Below are 12042 nucleotides of genomic sequence, written 5' to 3'. Positions count from 1 at the left end.
AGTTTTTCACTTAGTAAGAAGAACATAAATATCTAAGTTTGTTGTGACTGACCAAAGATCCATGTAGCCTACCTTTTTCTCTTGGAGGTTTTTATTCAGCAGTAGGCTTACTCTCCACAATAATTAGAGTTAGGAAGAGTATTGTTCCTGTTATCTTTATCGCACTCAAAAAAGGGATCTCCAGTGCAGATCAAAAGCTTTGTGATTCAGGTGGCAGCATAACCACAGTGGTATAATCTCAATTGCTTACAGCACCTGTGCTGTAGTTGCAAAAGCTCCCGCCACTCATCATAAGTAAGGTTTATTCTGGCAGTGCTGGAGTATACCTGAATATGGGAACAAAGTCTTTGGACAAGGAAACAGTGATTGTTTTAGAGGCTGTTCACTTGGGTGTGTGTGACTACAGTAAGGAAGCATATTTAATTCTTATTTATTCACAGTTCCAAAACAATAGTAGAACTTCTTTTTTAGTGCACTATTATGTTTTATTAAACAGTTAAAAGAGAGAGACAAATAAATAGGGGAAATCTGTGAGCTTTAGTATGTTGAGTAGGTTAATGGGTAATCAGATAAAGTAAGTCTGCGTATTGTAATATTTTTCTGCTCATTGACCTTTATATCACATTTTGTCACTACTGACCTTACTCATGAGGCAAGCACAATCTGAGGAAGTGTGTCTGGGGATTGTATGATAGTCTACAGCAGGCCTGGGAAATGCAGTGGTCTGCTGACTCATTCAAATATTTTGTTTATAAATGGGTCAGTTCCAAAACTTGTTTGGGTTATAGCAGTTTTGTTTGGTATCAGATTACATGCAGACTCTTGCAATGTACCACCCATTTTTCCTTGACTGGATTGTGTGTATTTAAAACTCTAAATTGATAGACTGTAATGCCAGTTTACACTGTTTAAAAATACAGAATGTGACCTGCACCAATGTGTAGCATTGCTGTCTGCATTGCAGCAGCTGGCAGGGCTTCTTTAGGAGACACACTGTCTTCTGGTCATTGCTGCTCTGTAGCATGACTGAGATCATGGCATGAGGATGTCAAATATGTGAGTAGTAGGTCCTCTGTGAGATACTTCAGTTGTCAGTGAGGGTAAAGAAGTGTTCAGTTCTGAATGCAAGTAGGGTTTTCCTTCTCACAGTAAAGTTAAATATATAGAAAGGATGCACTTTCTTGAGTGAAAAAAGAGCTGCCTTTAAAAAAGAGTGTTTTTTTCTCTTTTTAACAAAACACACATAAATGAATTTTTCCTCTTAGATCAGATAACTTATGTGCAGTTTTGTTTGGACCTTGTTTCTATACCAAAGTAATATTTTGGCAAATCTGGTCTCTGCCAAGATACTGCATGATGAAAAACGAAGCTGAAAGCTTGGGTTGAGGAAGGGAGTCTATAGACTGCATGTTTCCAGAATAATTTATGATTTCTAGAAATACTGGTTTTTATTCAATAGGTGGCACTCTTCACTGTATGTCAGAAGAGGAATGCCTAGGCATGGTTCTAGGGGATATTTTGACTGGTAGTAAAGTTGTCATTTCTGCTTTATAAAATGCAGGTTCTGAGAGATTTACCTTTCACTTGTGGCAAGAGTCCACATGTGCAGGTTTTAGCACTGATATTTTTCTTTTTTTAAATTGTGCATTTAAAATCCATGTTTTTAAAATTCACATTGCATTTCAATTTCTCCTTTACTCTTTCCTAGACCCCTGTAATTTGCTATGTAAAATTATAAACAAATTCTCTGCTCTGAGTAGAGGAGGTGATTTACCACAAGTTAGGAGTGTGATTTCTGAATGCATGGTTATACTCGATAGTTGTAAAATACAGTATTTTACAAACATAGTATCTGAGAGAACTTACATTAAAATGTATTTTGAAAGGTCCTTTTGACAAAATATTTTTGGTTTTCCCTTCCTAGGTGGAAATTATGAATAGTTTATCTAATTTATCTAAACAGAATTTACCTCTGTGTGTTAGGACTTTGCTTGCAGTAGATATATAGGTAAATCTATTAGCTTTTTTTGGTGTGTATGGTAGAATGCTGTATTTTTTTACTACTCTAAAATGGATTATTTAAATTTATTTGTATAATGGTAATGACCTTCTCTTCAAGGGGAATTATTCATATTTCTGGAGGAGGCTATTTGGTAGGTGCTGGCTTCTGAAATGATAACATTTATGGATTCCTCCACTACAGTTAACCTCATTTATGCTGTAAGACTTCATGGTCTCAGCTAAGTCTGGGAGTAAACTCACGAAACAAAGCCAGAAGATAAAAATTTAATCTAATTTACATTTGATATAAACACAAAGAATCTACTAAATATTACACTTGAATTAGTGAAACTAAGGGCTTTGGCATCTGAGTTCCTCCTTTACTTTAAAAAAAATTGTCCCTAGTGAATTTATATACCAAAGAACCCATTGTTGAAATGCATTGTGAAATTTCAGTCCAACTGAAATGTATCTGTACCGTGGTATCTGGGCCCTTGCTGAATTTCTTTTAGGTTTCAGTTTGACCTTAGTTCACTTGTTCTTCATTTGAAACCATGTCTGACTCTCTCCGCATTCTTTCATCTTTCAGTTTCCTGGAAACCACTGAGCTTATCTTTGTTTTGTGGATTGCATTGTTAACTGCTGCTTCAAAAAAATACCCAGTTCAGCTGCCAAATGCGTGTTGCTGAGCATTAATGAAAAGAATTTTATATAGAAAGAATAATAAATGTAGTTATTTTTCAATTGTGGCTTTGTCGGCTTGGCCATTTGTGATAATCCAGTGGCATGTTTGATGATGTGTTGAATTTCTTCATGGCAGACAGTAGATTTAAATGCACATCAAAGCAAGCCATTATGTAAGATAGCTTCACCTTTGCTGCCTCTAATTGTGTGGATTTCTAATGTATTACACTGGAAGCTGATTAATTCCTGCCATTAGTCTACCTACACATTTCTTTTTGGTTTTGGTTAAATATATGAAATCAGAAATACTTTGAATGCATATTGAATATATATGCATGTAATAGCGTGTATGCACACACATAATTATAGATGCTAATCACCTACTTGGCACTGATACTGATACCTACTTGAAAAAAAAGGTGCCCTCTTACTTCTAGTGGGTGCTTTTAATGCAGAAGCTAGATATAGTTACCCTAGTCTTAAATTTAAATTTATGAGATGTCTGTACACATCTAGGAATCATTTTTTTCCAAGTATGTGCAATCTCATGGCCAAATGCATTGTGTGATTGCTAATAATTAAGGGTTTTTTTTAATGTAAAGTAGTATTAGGAAAATATACGTTTGGTTATTGGAATAGCTAAAATTTGCAGAAAGGTTTGCAACTGGGGAGGATGATGAAGAACAAAAATAATAAATGTGATGATGCTTTCAGGAGCTTTGGTTACCTGTAGGAGCTTATTCCAAAAAGCATGATTCTTATAATTTTGATGCAAAATAAAGTATATCTGTGGGAAAATCTCAGAATAAAATTAATTATTGCTTGGTCCTGGAGAAGGTCTTACATCATTTACTGTTCATCAGAGTGATGATGGGGTTTGTTACACATAGTCTTGTTCTAGTTTTAGCCCTGGTACTGAATGAATTCGGTGTACCTGATCCTGAGTCTGTATTAGGCAGCTTCCAGAAAAGAAGAATAATTTCTTCCTGACCACGGTCGTAGATCCTTTCTTTCCTTCTAAAGGGAAGAAGAGAGTAACATAAAGACCTACCACATATCTGGAAAGTAATTTATCAACCAGACGATACTGTAATATGTTGTTGTGTCTCTCCAGAAATTAACAACTAACATTTTGATCACAGAAACCCATCCATATTTTAACTATTCTGTGCATAGTCATTGTAGACTATAGTAGATAAATAGCAAATGTCTTTATATTAATTCATATGGTATCATGTGGTGTCTGGTTTCTAAATAAGCATGTTTTTGTCCATAAAAGCAGAAATTGCTTAATAGAACATTTTCATAAGACATTGCACCAAATAAAAGGTGCAATATACACTCTAAATAAAGTGCACTCTAATATGCACTCTAAATAAAGTTGAGATATGCCACTCTCTATGTTATTTCTTCAAAAAGTATCAACCAGGTACTAAAGTTGCTTGTCGAGCTTCAAGCAAATCTTGTTTATTCAGGTTTTACAAGACTTCATTCTAATTATGTGATTGTACAGAGTTGTTTCAGAGTGAAATGTGGTAGCATTTCCACCTGGGAAAATATCAGTGTGAAAATCTTATTTTCTTCATTTAACAGCTACTACACACTAGAAGAGAGCAATAAAATTTAAATTAATAGTAGATTGACAAAATGTTTCACTCATTATTTAAATAAATAAATAAAGAATGTTTCACTCATTATTTAAATAAATAAAACATTTCACTCATTATTTAAATAAATTTACTGTGTATTGCTTGTTTTCCACTGTACTGTGGATAAGAATGAAGTGGATAAGTGAAGCTGCTTAAAGGATTTGTAAAAAATAGTTTAAAACTACATGTTGCATTAAGATTCAATAAAACTAAATAATTTTTGTACACATGTTGAATTTTAAAAACTAAATTATATTAAAATATTGATCAGTTAAGCCCTTAAAAATGCTTCTAGTTTATATGGAAAATAAAGATAATATTTATGTAAATTACTATTAAGTTGAACTGCATCCATATGATGGTGATAATACTGCCAGTTGCATCATAAGTATTAGTTATAGTTGATTCTGGATATGAGAAATAATTGCTGGAATTTGATAGCTATAATGGGACCTGTTTTAAATATAATGGATTTCTAGATAAGAATGATCAAATTTTCTGTCAATTCAATGTACTGATCCTCCCTCTCCCAAAATGTAACTTCCAGTTAACACAAAATCTCTGCTGGTTTACAACTCTGCTATATTGTGGTGTTTGCAATCATAAAATAACAAAGTATCTTTGACTACTCAACCATCTCTAAATGCATGTAGTGCTACTTATTGTTTGATCTCCTCCCATTTTGTATCTCTAATATGGCTTAAATGTAACTACACTGCTTTCTTAATTTTGTTTATTTAACATCATCAAACAGATTATTATTGGAAATGTGCTTTTTCTTAGACAGTGAAAGACTCCATGAAAATTGACTTGCTTCTGTGCTGTTGTGTTACTTATTCAGTATATCTTTGTCACACTACTGTCCTCTCTGACTTCAACAGTGTTGTTGTATTTGTCTATTACTTTTTTTACTATGTCATCAATTTTTCTGACCTCTCTCATAATCTCCAACCTGGGTTCCATATATCTACTCGTAATGATCTTTTTCATTCCTTCTAAACTCCCCTTTCAACCTGTTATGCTTAGTTCATGGTTGAGATAAATACATGCCTTCAAAGCAGGATGGTGCCCTTCATCCAATGGTTATATTTGTAAAAAATTGCTCATTGCTCTGCTTGTGCCTGAAGCCTTCTGGTTAAAGACAGTCAAGCGTATTAAGCACTGGAGTTTTGGTGTTTTCCAGGTACTTGACTGTGTACATGTACCTTTTGAAAGGATGTACTTAACAAGTTGATTTGAGCTTTTCATTACTCCTATCTCTTCCCTGTTTGTACATGTAGCATCACATTTCAGTACAATAACTGTGGTTTCTAGCTGTGGTAATGTTGAAGTAATGCTTAAAATTCTCAGTTAGTAGGTGTCTACACTGTAAAATTTTCATGATTGAAGTGTGCATGTCCCTCTGAGGCAAGGAGAAGGTATTTACCTGTTGTCACACATCTCTACTGGCAAATGCAGGACTTCCTCATTCCTTGCTGAAAGTTAGCACTGTTCTTAATCTCTGTAGGAAAGAGGAATTATTTTTGTTGGCCTGCTTGCGCTCTGTACTCTAAGTGAAATAGTCAGGAAAAAGCCCCTGTTTCTCTGCAAATTTTGTTGGGGAAGGCTGTTTCTACTTGTCCCCAGGATGTCCCGTTCAAATGAGAAATTAAAAACAACAGGACTGCTGTGGATGAGACTTTCTGCAATGTGTACTTAGGTGTAATTTATCCTTTGTGAGTGAGCATCTTAATCTTTTGAAAAGTAGAATATAAATGAATCTCTCCATCTTATAGTTGGTGGCTGTGTGATTTTGAGTTTGTGATAAATGTCAACATAGAAAATTTTGGCTGTAAATTTATCTTATACCTGTGTGTGCCTGTATGTCTCCATGTACAAACTCTGTAGCAGAGCTTTGGTTTTATTCTTGAGACACTTTAGCTTACTAGGCCAGGATGGAAGTGTAATCATACAGCATCCCATAAAGCACATAGCAGATGCGCAGGTTGGAGATACTCCTGTAAACTACATCAAACTATTTGACAGCCACATGGGGTTCCTAGGCCAAAACCTTCTTAAATGTCCTACTGATATGTGACTTCTAGAAATATTTTTAATATTGCTGTTGGCATGTTGGGTTTTTTTTCAGTTTAAGTTATATAATATTTAATGTATTTTCATCTATGAAAGGCAGTAGTGGTAAACAAAATGTTATTTTCAGTATGATTCCCAAGAATATAAAAATCCCATTGAATTTATAGATAAGAGGGATACTGCAATGAATGTTTTAAAACAAACTGATAGCATACTGTGATAAATCTGATAATCACAGTTTTATGACAAAACTTGGTTGAAAGCTTGAAGTATTTCCAACAGAATTTTGGCTTCTAGAAGGAGTTTCCTGTGATGAAAACAGCAGTATTCCTAGCATGAATGTAGTAACTTTATTTTCAGAAACAGGGTAATCTTGTTTACAGAGTCAAACAAAGTTGGTTGGAGAAAAGCTTTGGAAGTTTTTTCTCATGTATCTAAATAGTCTCATTATACATAATATTTTTTAGTTGTGCTGCACAGCACAGGTCAGTATCAAAAAATACTTAGGAGGCTGGGATGTTCTCTTTCCAGAAAATCTGCACTTAAAGTATTCCCGCTCATTAGAGCTAAGGGCATTTAAACTTTAGATGGAAAAAATAGGTAAATGCAGACATTCTGCTACTGAGTATCTGTACTGATTGCCAGTTTGGCAGGGTTGGGCACCTCGTGGCTTGTCTCATGCTTAAGTCTGTTTTTTGATGCTGGACTGAGCATTCCTTTGTCCATGGCCTGTGTTTGGTACACATGCTCAGAGCATGCCAATACACCCAAGCAGCCATAGGTACAAAATGTGTTATCAGGCACCATCAAAATTCTGCCTTTTTTCTTTCAGAGACATAACCTGGCTTAGAGAACACCCCCACTTACTCAACCTAAACAATTTCATCTCAGTAGCTTTATCTCCATTTTGCTTCAGGCAAGAGAGTGACCTAACCCTACATAGAAATATTTTTCTAAGATTTAGAGGAGGAAGGACATCATCTGTCCCATGGTGCTATTACGATATTCATTAAGGAACAAAGTATTCAGGGCCAAACCAGCATCAAATACAGGCCAGGACCATATTTCTCTGGCCTGGTGATGGGTGGAATATTGAGCACTGGTTGTATCTCTCATGCAAAATTCATGAACAGATTGTTGGACTAGGAACTTCCTTTTTTTTGATGGCAGTCTCATCATTGATCTAGATTAATGGTTTCTAACACCATGATTTTTCTTTCAGGGCTGTGATGAAACTTTTTCAGACTTGCTTATGTCCTAGCTATTGAAGTGTCTCCTCATAAAAAGGGAAATTAGGCTGAGACTTAGAAATGGCTTTCTGGGCATGTACTTTTGTAGCTATGCAGGGCAAGTGTAGTTGTCATCACACAAATTGATTGTGTCCCTGTAAGAAGCATGGCCACATACTTTGTGAAAAATCCTTTAACACAGTCCTGCAGTTCTTAAAGAAGCAGGTTTGTAGGATCATCTCCTTGGCTCATTTTTATGCTGCCTGGTTTGGTTTTGGTTTTGATTTCCCCTCAGAGCAGGGTGCTAATAACAGCAAGGGTGCAGGTTTTATCTCTGTACAAGCTATTCACTTGGTCATCCTTGTGGGTCCCTTCCAACTCAGAATATTCTGTGTGATTCACCTCCTTATTTCTTCATTTTGGCACTGTTCTGCTTTGAGATTCTGAGAAGTGTACATTGGTACATAATACTGCATGGTAATGACCACTTTTTGTAAGTTCTGTACAACTTATTTATGGAGAAATGCTTTCTCTATGGGGTTTTACCTTTACTTTCAACTATTCAGGTAGTACCAAAAAAAGGAAGTCCATTGTAATAAGTTGACATTGGAAGACAGAAGATACTGACTGGACTTTGTAAGAAATGCTTCTTAATAAGACCCATTTTTATTTTTGTATTCTGTCAGTTATGTTTAGGTTTATTTGAATTCCTTCTGTAGAAGAGGTTTCACATTTCTAAATGATTCCTTCAAGAGTATTTGCACTGTATCTTCATAGGTTCTCTTTCCCTGCCTCTTCATTATTATTTAAAGAGTGAATCAATTGTGTAGGTAGTTACATTTCCCAAATGCAAAACCCAGTCAAAATTAAACACACTTCCATACTCAAAATCATCTCCCATTGTATGTCCTCTATCACTGCTCTGTTTTTTAAGAACACTTCCCTATTCTTTATGTAGTTGTCTTAATTTTCTGACACACTTAGACCTCCCTATTCCATTCTGGTGGAATCCAGTCATTATTCGTATCATATAGTCTTTTCTGCCTGGACTATTGATGTTCTTTGTTTTAAACAGTGTATTTTTCTTTTGATTGCGTTAATCTTCCCTAGTGCCTCAATGCAAAATGTAATTACACTGTGGTACGTATATATGTTGAACACTAAATATTTGTTGCTAAGAAGAGTATTTAAATGTTCTGAATGCTTTCACTTTTTGAGATGTTAGTGGAAAAGAAGATTAAAACTGAATAACTGCTTCTACAAACATGGGCATGTGGTTGTAGCAGTTCTTTTTTTCTTCCTAGCTGCTTTTCTTTCTTTAAATCAAAGCCTTCCTTCAAAGAAATATCAAGGAAGAGTGGTGTCTCTCAGCAGGGAGTCTTCATTCTGCAGGAAACAAACATTTTGTGCCTGTCCTCTGCTATTGGCTTAAATGTAATAGAAGCCTATTAAGAGTGTGCTGGAAGCTTCTGGTTTGTGAGGAGCAGTCTACAGAGCCTTTTTTTTGTTGAAGCCATGTATATTACTTTCTCAGTGTAATTGCATATAAATATAACACAATGCTAACACAGTTTTTTGATTTGTTATATATTTAACAGATGTATGTAATTGAGGAAGTAATTAGAGTTGTTTATGGTTAGAATTTCATTCATATACAATATCTTGTACTTATTTTTTTTAGGGTTATTGATTGAGGAAATAAAACCCAATTGTAAGTACCAACAAGTATTTTATTGCTAGTATTTTTTGAGACAAAGCTAGAAAGCAATAGTGAGGTAAGTGACTTCAAAGTGATAGCAATAACCAGCTAAGAATTTTTATTTAGTAAAGGAGCCAAAGAATGGTGATCTTTTTGGTATTGTATGCAAAGGAAGGCATTGTAACCTATATTTGTGAGAGAAATTTTAAGTATAGTGTGATGGTGGTCCTTCTCAGAAAGATATGTCTGTGAACTTATATAAAACTAATAATAAGCTTGAATTATGTTAATTCAAGAAATGACAGAATTAGTAACTATATAGGACTATATACTTATAGAGACTATGCACTTATTTGTGGAGAAAGATTAGAAATAGTAACCATGCATACATTATTCAGACTCTGTGGGTGAAACACTTAGACCGTAACCTGTAAATATTATAGGTATGAAGTATGGAGATAAATTAGGGATGTCTGGTGAATTCATGCCAACAGTCATTATGCAAACAATACATTATGCCTTTCCACCTGAATCGTACAAAAATTGAATTTTCAGTGTTTGAAATTACTGTATGAGTAACTTTGATTGGTTTTTCAGTCTCTGTCTTATTACCTAGTGATTTCAGTTACTTTATAAGTGTAACAGTGTATCTCCCTTTTTAATCAATCCACCTGTCAAGCACTCTCTGATTGGGGAAGTGTGAACACTGTCCTGCAGTACAAGTTCCAGTACAGAATGGCCTTTTAGCTTGTCTTTCTATTCTTTATTTGCAGTTATCTGTACTTCCTTATCTGACAGTTTGCTTTTTAAATGTTTATAGTACAATAGTTTTAGTTATTTTATGGAATTTTTGTACTGTCACTAGGAGTTTCAGGTGCAATATATGTAAGCTAAAAGCTAAAGCATATTGTTGGAAACAGAATTAGTAATGTAAGCAGGAAAATCAGCCGCAGATTTAGATTCCTTATTTTAATGACATGTTTTTATTTTCATAAAAATGAATAAAGACAAATTAGATTATATCTGTTTTATTGTTGCATGCTAAAGAAATTTCCTTTTTTTTTCCTAAATACAAGTGTTGCTTAATAAGAGGATGATCATAGTAGGAGAAGTAATATCTGTATCTTGCTTGTTTTTATACCAGGGGTTCATAACAGCATTTAGCTACAGAGTAAAGTGAGTGGACAAATCTTTTAATTAACCTCCATCATGATGCATCATGCCCTCTTCATTAAATAGCTGTAACAGGGAGAAAAGCCAGTTGTTTCTAATAATTTTCGAGTGCTTTTGTGGTTTGTATACTTCAGTGTTCTGAAGGTCGGATAGAACTACCAGACCATAAAATCCAGCCAGCGAGAGATCTGGAGCTAAGAGAGCTCAAGGATTTATTAAGTGATGTGAAACTCTATTGTTTTGTGCATGTGTTACATAATTGCTGTCAGTGCAGGGCTGTTAAAATTCCCTGCTAGTAATAACACGAATACCATTTTATAGCTTCAAGAGGAGATAAAAGAAGTTTCTTAGTCAGCACTTCAACAATATCACAGCACATGTCAGTTTTATTATTCTGGGGCCTTCAGTTTTGGCAGATGCTCTCCATTCTGGCCGTGGTGTGGTAATTACCATATAAATTAAGCAGTGAAATAAGCTGAGTGCAGCCTTATCCCTGCTGCCTGTAACCAGGTTGCAAGTATCACAGTGTGAAACAGGCATAATTCAAGCTGATTAAATTTAGAAGGCCACATTTTGAAATCCTGGACCTTTATCCAAATTCGAGTCAATTTTAAAAGTAAATTGAAGCCATTTAGTTGCTGTGCAAACAGAGGGATCATTCTTTCTCTGCAAGGTACTCTCCATAATAGCATTCCAGGAATTAGTTCAATCCATCCTGGTTTGATTCATAGCCACTAATTATATTTCAGCATGCATTCTAATGCTTCAAATTATATGTGTCCCTACTTTAATGAGTTGTAACTAGTCCTTAAATGGGGAGCTTTGCACTTTTCTTTTATATCTAACAGGCTTTACTTAGGATTTTATAGGATTAAGCTACTATGGAAAATCTAGGAAAGTAAGCTGAAATTAAAGGTTTTGTTTTATTTCGTTTTGTGCCCCCCCCCTCCCCCCAGTACAATTATTCTGCTCATTTGGGAAGCTTTGGAAATTGTTAAATCAAGAGTCCAAATGCAAATTTTTCAGATTGTAGTGATAAACCAGATATTTTTCTCCATGTGATATGTGTCAAGACTGGGCAAAAAAAATAAAGATTATGTGAGCGACTGATGCTTTTTAAAATCAGAAAAATTGTGTTGGAAAATAAAATCCTCAAAAGAAAAATAGTCTATTACATAATTTTTTTTTCTGGTGTTGCACTACAGAAGTCAAAGCATTTTAGAGAACTGGATATGTTATGAATGGTGTAGTGGACACAAAAAAACATGGCCAGGGTTTCAGTGGGCAAGTGACAAAGCTGATGATGTAACTGCAATCTTTTGATTTAGATTTTTCTTTTAAATTCAGTGTCATGGAAAGAACAAGAGCAAAAACTTATGCCATCAGTGTTAGGCTACAGTTAATTGTCTTTTGCTTTACTGGACTATTTTTTTCTACATTAAAATGTGATTCCACAAAATTGCTGCATTAGAGATAACTTCTGATCTTTTAATAGGATGGAAAGTAAAATTTGCTTGCTTTCCACCTCCGAGGG

At 34.8% G+C, this 12042-nt stretch overlaps 1 protein-coding gene across 4 annotated transcripts in view; it reads left to right on the top strand.

Annotated features, from left to right (window-relative positions):
- Positions 1-12042, top strand: part of FSIP1 (fibrous sheath interacting protein 1) — a 72486-nt gene that overhangs the window by 20133 nt on the left and 40311 nt on the right. The gene's annotated exons all lie outside the window — the stretch shown is intronic.

Source organism: Zonotrichia albicollis, chromosome 6 (assembly GCF_047830755.1).
Source record: "Zonotrichia albicollis isolate bZonAlb1 chromosome 6, bZonAlb1.hap1, whole genome shotgun sequence".
Classification (NCBI taxonomy): Eukaryota; Metazoa; Chordata; class Aves; order Passeriformes; family Passerellidae; genus Zonotrichia; species Zonotrichia albicollis.
This window is presented reverse-complemented; position numbering and strand designations above follow the sequence as displayed.